This window comes from Onychomys torridus, chromosome 3 (genome assembly GCF_903995425.1).
Source record: "Onychomys torridus chromosome 3, mOncTor1.1, whole genome shotgun sequence".
NCBI classification, from domain to species: domain Eukaryota; kingdom Metazoa; phylum Chordata; class Mammalia; order Rodentia; family Cricetidae; genus Onychomys; species Onychomys torridus.
The window spans coordinates 142,831,106-142,841,824 of record NC_050445.1 but is presented as its reverse complement, the minus strand read 5'-3'; the positions used below and the strand labels follow the sequence as shown (position 1 = coordinate 142,841,824).

At 39.3% G+C, this 10,719-nt stretch overlaps 1 pseudogene; it reads left to right on the top strand.

Annotated features, from left to right (window-relative positions):
- Nucleotides 1–488: 488 nt before the first annotated feature.
- On the top strand, nt 489–7,729 carry LOC118580297 (annotated as a pseudogene).
- Nucleotides 7,730–10,719: the final 2,990 nt, after the last annotated feature.

Here is a 10,719-nt window from a genome sequence, read left to right as displayed (position 1 = left end):
GGTGTCTCCCCAGCCTTCTACTTCCCAGGATTCTCTTCTCTCTTGTCCCGCCTATACTTCCTGCCTGGCCAGTGGCCAATCAGAACTTTATTTACACAGAGCGATATCCACAGCACTTCCCCTTTTCTTTTTTTTTTAAGGAAGGTTTTAACTTTTACATAGTACAATTACATATAACAAAACAATTATCAAGCAAGAATTACAGTTACAATATTAAAGAAGATATCTTATCTATCTTCTATTTGTGAGTTTAAGGTTTTATATCTAACTTATCTTTTATCATAACTGAGGAAATTATAACTATCTAGCCTTTAACCACATCAAAGACCTCAGAAGGATATAATATTACCTGAGAACCGGGAGAAGGATGCAAGCAACTTTCGGGAGTCTTGCAGGGTAGACAGAGACAGCTGGCAACCTGAACAGTCACCTAATGTTCCTTTGTAAAGTTGGGGCATTTGTCTTCAGCCCACAGGGTTAGAGTCTCTCGGTTACTTCTCTCAGTATCCTGTAGAATGTCTGGCAGTTTCCTCTGTGAAGCAGGAACCTGAAGGACCATTTTGAAAGCAAAGTTCAGTGGTCACCTTTCTATGGGTCCTGCATGTCCAGGCGATCGAGCAGTCCAGGCAAGAACAGTTTTTTGTCCAAATAGCTATTTTTGTCAAGGTGAAGATAAATTCCACATGAAGTGTTTTTAATGCCCATCTTCCTCTCTGAAGTAAATCAGTGCTGTCAGGAGCAGATATGTCTCACTGTCCAGAAAGTCTAAATTTTAAAAGTATTTTACATGTCATATTCTGTAGGTCTTTGAAGTATTTGAAGATTGCCTATCTATCTGAGATACCTACCTCTATGTATATTTAGAAGACTTAACTAACATGGCTACGAGTATGATTATCATAGATGACTAATTATTAATCTATTTTTAATTATCCATTTTAATTTAAAATGAGCTATACAAACATAATACCTTAAACATGATTAGAAATATACACACATTATAACAAAATTAACTTTAAGTTTGTATCAATAGACTAAAATCTATACCAATGTAAAACATTTTAAATAAGTTGTTGCTCTTTTAGAAGTAAGTTCCTTAAACTACCCTTTTATCCTATTATATCTATATCATATCCCCTTTTCTTCTTTAGAAAGAGATCGTGTTTATAATCAATCTACTTTAAAGAAAAATATTGGTTTTTCTCTGTCCCACACCAGAGGGCTCTTTTGATTTGGGACATAAGAATCTCTTAACCTTTTTTTTTAGTATTATGTCTGGATTTAGAGAAGGAGTGAGCCAATTCCATCTCCAAAGCCAGCTTGATAATTTTGGGAATGTGGGCGTAGTTTCTCTTACTACTTCCTGTTGGAGGGGGGGCGCTGTATCTTATGGGGATACAAAGAAAATTTTAGGATTATGGAGTAGTCCATTAGGGTGAACCTCTGAGCCAGTTGCCTTGAAACCATTTTGGATGTCGGATCATCTGGGCCATTGTGTCATTGGAGACCTTTTAGGTGGTCTTGGCTGATCAAACCTGATGTATCTTAATCTGGAACAAATCCATAGCTTCTGGTTTTCTGTGGAAACAAAAGCAGAGACTCCTTTTCAAAGCAACATATCCTTATATCCAAATTTTGAAGTCAAGGTACCTTTAAAATTTATATACTTGTTTAACTCAACAGTTTTTATGATCAAATCTTTTTTTGTAGTTAAAAATCCCAAAGACAACATAAACCAGATTCTCTGTGTAATATCTATCTATGTAAGATTGAAACGTTGTTGTGGCTGTTGGCTCTGCCCATCTCTGTTTCCCAACATGGCAGCGGTACAGTTTACTGCCAGCTCTGGGTCTGGAGCCATGTGTACCATCAACTATCAGAAGCAGTTCTATCAAAGCAGTGTATAGCCCAGAAACTCTTTTTTTTTTTTAAACTAGCAAAGACTAAATCCACCATGTAGCAGAGTAAAGTACTGCTTGTAGATTCCTCATTCCCTCCACACTGTAGGTCAGATGCATTCACCAGGAACCCGCCATAGTAGCTCAAACCGGCAGGCTGCCGCTACCTTGAGAAAGACAACTAGGAAGCTGTTTTTAGCTCCGTTTTAGAATCTTTTTTTTTTTAGGTTTTAGGTGGAAATTTTTGCCCCACGTTGGGCACCATTTGTAGTTAGAGTATTCCTGCCTGGCCCACAGTCAGGACAAATCTCTCTTACCTGCCAGTCCCACAGTCGCTCAGACCCAACCAAGAAAGCACACAGAAACTTATATTGCTTATAAACTGTATGGCCGTGGCAGGCTGCTTGTTATCTACCTTTTCTATCTTAAATTAACCCATTTCTGTTAGTCTATACTTTGCCACATGGCTTGTGGCTTACCAGTGTCTTTACATGTTGCTTTTCATGGCGGCGGTAGGTGGTGTCTCCCCAGCCTTCTACTTCCCAGGATTCTCTTCTCTCTTGTCCCGCCTATACTTCCTGCCTGGCCATTGGCCAATCAGAACTTTATTTACACAGAGCGATATCCACAGCACCCAAGTGGGTTTTTGAGGGTATTTAAAGGAAAAGTTGCATATTACCTTATTGAAAGAGAAAGCCATTGTGGAAACCTTGATGCACTGAACTCAAATGACTTCTTTGTTTAATGTACAACTAGAAAGAAAAAAGGGTTGAGAAGTTTCTATGGACCCAAACTCCAAAAGACGTGCTATATGCTGTCCCAGAAATTTTGGAGAACTCCACATTTATCAAGTAGCAGCATGGAAAATACAGGGAGGTTCAGAGAAAGAGCAAAAAAGCCCAGCTTTGTCCAATATCTAAAAGCAGTAGAGAATCAGAACATGGAGAAGCCAAGGTTTTCTGATTTAGCGCTCAGAAAAGCCAGCGAGCTTCACAGACTGCTTGGCTGCTGCTCCACAGGTGACCTGAGTGGAGTTTCAGGGAAACAAAAGCACATTATCTCATTAAGGGAAGAATTTTCCTGCTACCTCTTTAGCATGGCTTTAGCTTTCCTGAGGGGTGGTGTCTTGGCCAGGTGATTGACAGGCCCAGCAGGACTAACTTTTATGATAGGACACAATGGTGTGTTATGTCTTTTCAGGACAAATAGATTCCGTTCTTTTGTCAGGAGGAAATAGACTCAACAGAGCACTGATATCCTCAATGGCCTTAAAGGCTATTGTAACATTTCATGCTCAGGAGACCCATAAGTCATTTAAATGATAGGCTAAACCTGAGGAATGATGCAGTGTATTTTTCCTAGGAAGGTCTAGGGATCCATTTTTAAAGCTGTTCAGCAGACATGCTTAGTGTCAGTTACACCTCATACACAGCACCCAGGCAGGGAGCTCACTTAGAAGAAAAAAAAGTAGGTATTAGTTCTGAACTCTGGACTGGAAAGGATCAAAGACATTTCCTGTTTCAAGGAGAATTGGAACTGCTCACTCTTGGGACCTCTGCTTCTAAATCGGCTTGCCCATTTCTTTCTCCTGTCATCATCAGCTTCAGCATCCAGCTCTATGCCTCAGTTTTTTCCTTAGTTTAAGCTGAGACTCCTTGTTATCTTGGAGTTTTGTGAAAATGAACAAACTGTGGTGATTAAAGTCAGCTGGTACTTTTTTTAATGTAATTTATATTCAGTAAAATTTATTCATTTGCTCTACATGTACATGAATTTTGAGAACATGTATAATCATGTAGTCACCATCACAATTAAGATCCACAAAATTACTGCTGTGCCCTTATTTCCTCTGTACAACGTTAACACCACAGATGCAAGGGAAAGAACACTGACCAAAATCATGACGAAATTAATTAAAGCCAGCTTTTTTTTTTTTTTTAACACAGGCTGTCTCTCCTTGAGGAGGGGTTTAATAAATCAGCATTGGACATGGAGATGATTGTTGTAAGATAATCTTTTTGTACACTGTCTTGGCCAAAGTACCTTCTGATTAGTTTAATAAAGAGCTGAAGGCCAGTATCTAGGCAGGAAAGAATAGGCAGGACTTCCAGAGAGAGAGATGAACTGGGAATGAATCTAAGTTCAGGGAGATGCCAGGGAGACACAAAGGAAATTGGACATACAGAATAGAGGAAAGATTAGGAAAAAACCCACATGATAGAACATAGATTAATAGAAACAGGTTCATTTAAGTTATAAGAACTAGTTGGAAACAAGCCTAAGCTAAAAGTCAAGCTTTCATAATTAATAATAAGTCTCTGCATCATTATTTGGAGGCTGACAGTCTGAAGAAAGTCTGACAAGAAAGATAAGCTACAGAAGATAAGCTTTTTTTTATGGTTCAAGAGTAGGGAGTTTCCAAATAGAGGATTTGTCAAGCAAATAAGCCAGGTTACAGAAGCCAATCAGAAGCATAACAAGGTGGTCATAATAACTTTTTAAACAAAGGCATAATTGCTGTTTCCTGGAATAGGCAGTACAGAACCGTTTGTAGCTAAGGTCACAGGCGGGACATAGCGCAATCTTTGAGAAAGAGATTTCATCATAAATAGGAATGAAGCTAGTTTGTCTTTACTGTAAGATGGCTTTTAAGGCCGAGATGGAGGTAGGCTGGTTTAATCAACCAACCTATGGTACCCTTGCCTTTTCTGCTCTTACACACTTAATTTTCAAGAATACCGTGTGGCTGGATCTCTGCGGAGGTAATGTAATAGAGATTCATCCACAGTGCATTTAAAGTGTGTGTTAAATACAAACACAGTTGGCTAGAGTAGAAGATTCCAAAGCATAAGTGATGAGAGGCATGAGCTGTGTTTTTAAAGTATGCATCTCAAGACCTAATTAAAAAAAAAAAAAAAAAAAAAAAAAAAAAAACAGGAAACTGGTGGTTAAGAGTGTGAGCAGAAAGAGAACAGTTGGGTGGCCGTTGAAATTTCCCAGCAGAACACCACTGCTCTGCGGTCAGATTCTCCAAGTAAATAGCAAGGAGAATGGGTGAGCTTTTGTTGTTTTGTTTTTGGTGGTGATGGTGCTAGTGAGAACTATTTTGACCATGCCATGTTTTTTAAGCTGGCGTTTCCCTACAGTATAATCCAGGCAAATGAGTTTACTTTCTTTTGTCAAGAGAAAAGCAGGATGCGAAGGAGGATTATGGGAAAGGAAACTGTAGGACTAGAGGAACCAGGAACAGTAGTACTAAGAGGCTGACAGCCTAGAAATGATTTCCTCACAGGGTATGGTATCTTTAGTCCCAGCACTCAGGAGGCACAACCAGAAGGATTACTGCAAGCTGCAGACAGGGGCAGTCTACATAGTGAGATCCGGACCAGGCAGGGGACACAGTGAGATTCTGTCTCCAAACACAAAATACAAAGAAGAAAAATAAAGCATTTCCTCAGAGCCCACTGGAAGGCCCTGGATTGGGGACCATCATCCTAGGAGGGGTATCCTAGTGACAAATTAGTAGAGCTGCAGTACATGCACACACCTCACAACTGAGGTTTGAATGGCTAGTAAGAATAAGGATCCATAGAAGTGTTTCTTTATTATATTTTGCTACACTGTCTCCATTTTAGTGAGAAAGGAAAAACCAAGCATAGGGAGCCCTGGACCATGCTATACCACCTGTTCAAGTGGCTGGATTGGATTTGGAAATGGATTAGATTTTTGGAATTGGAATTTTTGGAATTGGACTTTTGGAATTGGATTGGATTTTTCTAAAGACGTGAGAAACTTAACATTCAGCCAGACCACCTACATGGCACCAGGGGCCCATCTAGCTCAATTTGACGGCCTGGAGGAGCTGGTAAGAAAAGATCAGGAATTGCTTTGTTGTTTGTTCTGTTGAATATGTATTGACTTAAATAGAGATCATAAAGCTGAAACATGAGGGAGGATTCCACCTTCGGTCCTATACAAGGGACATGAGAAGCACATTAGTGTGTGCCGTTTGCCAATGTTATTGCTTTTATACTGGATCCCTGAGACATTCAAGAAACATTTTCTTGGCTGGGTGGTGGTGGCACATGCCTGTAATCCCAGCACTCAGGAGGCAGAGGCAGGTGGGTCACTGTGAGTTCGAGGCCAGCCTGGTCTACAGAGCTAGTCCAGGACAGGCTCCAAAGCTACAAAGAAACCCTTTCTCAAAAAACAACAACAACAACAACAACAAAAAAAAAAAAAAAAAAAAAAAAAAAAAAAAAGAAAAGAAACATTTTCTCATGTAATGCTGGCTCATAGTAAAACCTGCAAGGCCAGACAGTCTCCTGAGATACCTGGTGGTCCTGTAAGTTTCCCTCCAATCTGGCTGGCAATTGAATGAGGTAATTGTTAATAACAGCAAGGTCAGGCTTAACAAGGGACTTTCCCAGCCACAGTGGGGTGGGAGCTCAACAATGTACTTTGCTTTATGGATATAAAGTGCATCCACTGAGAACTGAGGGTTATTATGGCTCCAAAGTCAATGACCCTCAGTTACACCTGCTGCCATCCTGAGAGGAGTCTGCATGTCAGAGAGACTCCATGGTCACTTGAAACAGAGAGGCACATGTATTTGCTTTTCATGTTTTATGACAGAATTTCCTGAAGAGTTATGAGGGAGCTTCTGACTACTGGATCGGCCTCCACAGAGAGTCACCAGAGCACCTTTGGATGTGGACAGCCAACACTAAATAAAACAACTTGTAAGTTTTCAGGTTGCTTTTCCTTCTGCTGTGTTCATGTGTTGTGACGTGTGTCAGTTCTGGCTGTAAGAGATGAAAGGCAGAGTTATGTGACGACAAGTGTAATGAAAGGAAGAACTATAAACCCTCTGAGTGGAGGTGTGGCTCAGAGGTAGGGTGTGTGCTTACACGCATAGCCAAACCCCCAGCAAACCCCACATCCCTCACATTTAAATCCTTTGGAGGGTGATTTCATTTGAAATCTTTAGCATGACGATGGCATCTCGGGCAGATGTTGTCTCCTATCGCCACTTGAAAATCTTCCCTTGCTGATAACTGTTCTCGTGGGATGTAGACAGAACTGCAGATGGGCAGTGAGGGTAAAACTGCAGAACTGTTGGGTAAAACTTGTCAGACAGCTGTTTGCACAGCTGCACCTGTCACAGAAGCAGAGACTCAAGGGACATTGGGAACCTCCTCTGAAGGCTCATCATCAAAGAGCACTGAGACAGCTCTTGGAAGTGAGAATAGTTATTATGAACAGAACAAATAAACACAGGCCGAGTCATGTCCATCCTTAAAGACCTCTCAGAAATTTACCAAGAAGTAGATTTTCCCCAAGTTTTATACATATGTAAAATACTTAAACATAGAATTGAAATCACCCTCAGTAAAACCACACTTGGCAGCAGTCCATTTGAACATAACATCGAAGACTATACAATGCCTTGTACAAGCATTACAGTGTTCAACATAGACAAATGTCAAAGGTGTGGTGTTCAAATGGAACCTTGAGAATATAAAAGATGCTAAATTCAAAACTAGTACATGTGTTTGAATGTAATGCTGGCCCGTACAGAAATGTTTGTTTGTTTTTGTTTTAGGGTTCTCACCCAAGGAGAAAGAGAATGTGCCTACCTGAGTGATGGCAAAATCAGCAGTGGCAGGAAGTACATGCATAGGAAGTGGATTTGTAGCAAGCCCAACAGCTGTACTTTACAGTGCCCAGAAAATTTAAATTTAGGGTATGGAATGTTCCAAAGCTTGTGTGAGAAACAGAAACTCTGTGATCTGTTATCTGCAGTTGCTGCTCTACTCCTGATCTGCTAAAATTATCATCAAACTCCATCAATAATATGTGTTGACAATGAAAATGGAGACTTGATTAGAAGATACAGGGAATTGGAAGAACACAGATGATTCTAATTAAGTGTTTATGTATGGGTTAGTACTCACATCTTAAAACTAAAGGATAGAGACATCAATATTAGTGAGCTCCAGTTTTAGAACCAGATATGAATTTTTTTCTATTGGTCCTTGCTTTGAACTCAGTGGATCTAAAAATGTGGAATGACTGAATCCACAGAAATGATTCAATAATCAAAAGAAGATGATAATTAGTCCATGGCCTCCAAATATTTTTGTAAACAAGGTCAACATTCTTTTACAAAATTAAATGACCAACATGAAGATTTAGACAGGATTAAAACCAATTCTATACATCTGTGATTCAATACTACTGACAAAAATGTTTTACACTTTGCTGGGAGCCATGTGACATCTTCAGGGGACAAGGCCTGAGAATAGCATGAACAAGTTCTCCTTGTGGCAAGGACATGGAGAATCTGACCCATTTTTGGCAAGGCCGATGGATAGTTCACTGCAAAATTCTAGGCATGACCCCAGGAGCATATGTGCTACCTGCCCTCCTTGCTCTCTTTATACAAATCATATTGGTGGCTGCCTCTAATTTTACTTCCTTAGAGCTATGGATGAAATGGCTTCTGCATAAGGAAAACTTCTCCCTGATGACTATCTTCTGGATGAGACACAGGGGATGTTGTTAAAAATATACAGTGGACCTAATCCAGCCCCTAAAGCCTTTAATGTTCCAAGTGTGGCCAAGAATTTAGGATTCTTAAGAACAAGATGTTGCAATGCACCTTACGACTAGTCTGAAAGAATCAACAGTAGTTCATGACATTACAAATTTGATATTGATATATACATTAAACCTTCTCATGAATGCTAGGTGTAGGTGGCTGTGTCAGAAGAGCAACAGGTGGCAATTGACTTCAGGGGATCAGCACACCAGAAAGCAAAGCTCTGATGAGTGAAACTTGAATAGGCAAGGCCCCAAAAGCTTTCTTGCCCCAGAATATTTCTTGCTACTGCTGTGCCTTTACATGTTTGCCATTGCCATATTTCTCTGGTATCTACCATAGTGTGAATGGGCATGGGGAGATTCCCACTGACCGTAATGTAGTGTGATTATCTCATGGAAATATCCCCTTTTTCTGGGCATTTTTACCTATGGATTATTATGAAGATTATTTCCTCCTAAACTGTACTATTTAACTGAAACAATGTTTTTATACAAGAATAATGTTATTATAAATAGCATTTTGATGATTGAGGATTTTTAATAAACATAATAAGGGATTATGATAGAGGTTAGTTTAGTGGGAAAATTAATATAGATAAAGGTAGGATAAAATGTTATCCCTGCCTCTGATAAAGCAGAGGCTGCAGAGGATAAAAATAAAACAAGGAAGTGTCACAAAGCTAGAATACATCAGTTTCTATTGAGGAGCTGTATAGACTGTGGCTTAGGTTAATTATTAAGAAAAACAGTTGAGTCTCAGTAGCCTAGCTAGCTTAAATTCTTTTAATCTTAAAGTTGGGAAATGTGTTCACAGGTTTCAGTGTGCATCATAGCTAAAACAAAGCTTTGAAAATAACTTAAGGTTAGATCAAACTTTTGTTTGTTTGTTTGTTTGTTTGTTTTTGTTTTTGAGACAGGGTGTCTCTGTGTAGCTTTTCACCTTTCCTGGAACTCGCTTTGGAGACCAGGCTGGCCTCCAACTCACAAAGATCCGCCTGCCTCTATCTCCCAAGTGCTGGGAATAAAGGCGTGCGCCACCAACCCCTGGCTTAGATCGAAATATTTTTGTTAATAGCTTTGAGGTAAAAAAAAAAAAAAAAAAAAACAAGGAAACAATCTAAAGTTTAGAAAGGCACATAGTTGAGTGAGGACCCATTAAGGTCAGGGAACAGGAAAAAAAGCAACCCAATTATTATTAGCTGATGTTTCTTTCTTGCTAGGATTGGTTGATGACCAAAGATGATGGTTAATTCCTTGCATCCATTTGTGCCTTCAACTTCTTATATAAAAAACTGTTGATGAGTTTTAAAGATTTAAAGTAGAGCTGACTGATTCTTTTTCATATAAAGAAGTTTAGGTTTGTGATTGTTTTAAGATTCCTTATAAGATTACTTTTTGAGATAGACAATAAAGTGATTGGGCCTTTCTTTGGAAACTGCAAAATGCAGCCTGCCAGCAAAAGAACTGGCTGAGAAAAATACCTTGCTTGCTTACATTCTGTTAATCTATAACAAGTTGCTTGAGTATAAATGTGTATGGATTCTTGGGACAACTTGTTTTTCACCTGTAATATGTATAATGTTTAATCATGTAGCAGATATGAAAAACATGTTTTTTACTTGTATTCATTGTAATCATTCACTTGAAAAATAGAATGTAACTACATTGTAATTTTTATATTGCCTGAAAGATGTTGCTGGGGTATAGAAGCTATAAGGGAAAAGATAAAGTTAGTTAGAATGAAGACATCAAGAGAGACAGAAGGGACATTTCAGGATAGAGGTAGAAAAAGAAATAAAGAACTGAGACAGAGGATGCTAGGAAGACTCTTGCCAGCCTCAGAGAATTGTTTTACTCCCTCAGATAGAAAAGTCCAGGACTTCAGACTTCATAGGCTTGCCCTGAAGCCCTATGCTGATGAAGGCTGGTCCTCACAGCAGCAATAACTAGGCAAACACTGCACTACTTATATTTATCATCATCCCTTTTTGTAAATTTTATTTTGTAATAAAGTCACTATATAACCCCAGAGGGCTGGAATTATAGCTGTGTATTACCACATAGGACATATCTTTATTCTTTATTAAAGCATACATTCAGGGCCAATGTCATGACCCAGAAGGTAAAGGTACCTACCACTGAGAATGAGAGCCTGAGTTGAACTGGACCCACATGATGGAATGAGAAAACAAATCCCAGCATTTTTCCTGTGACC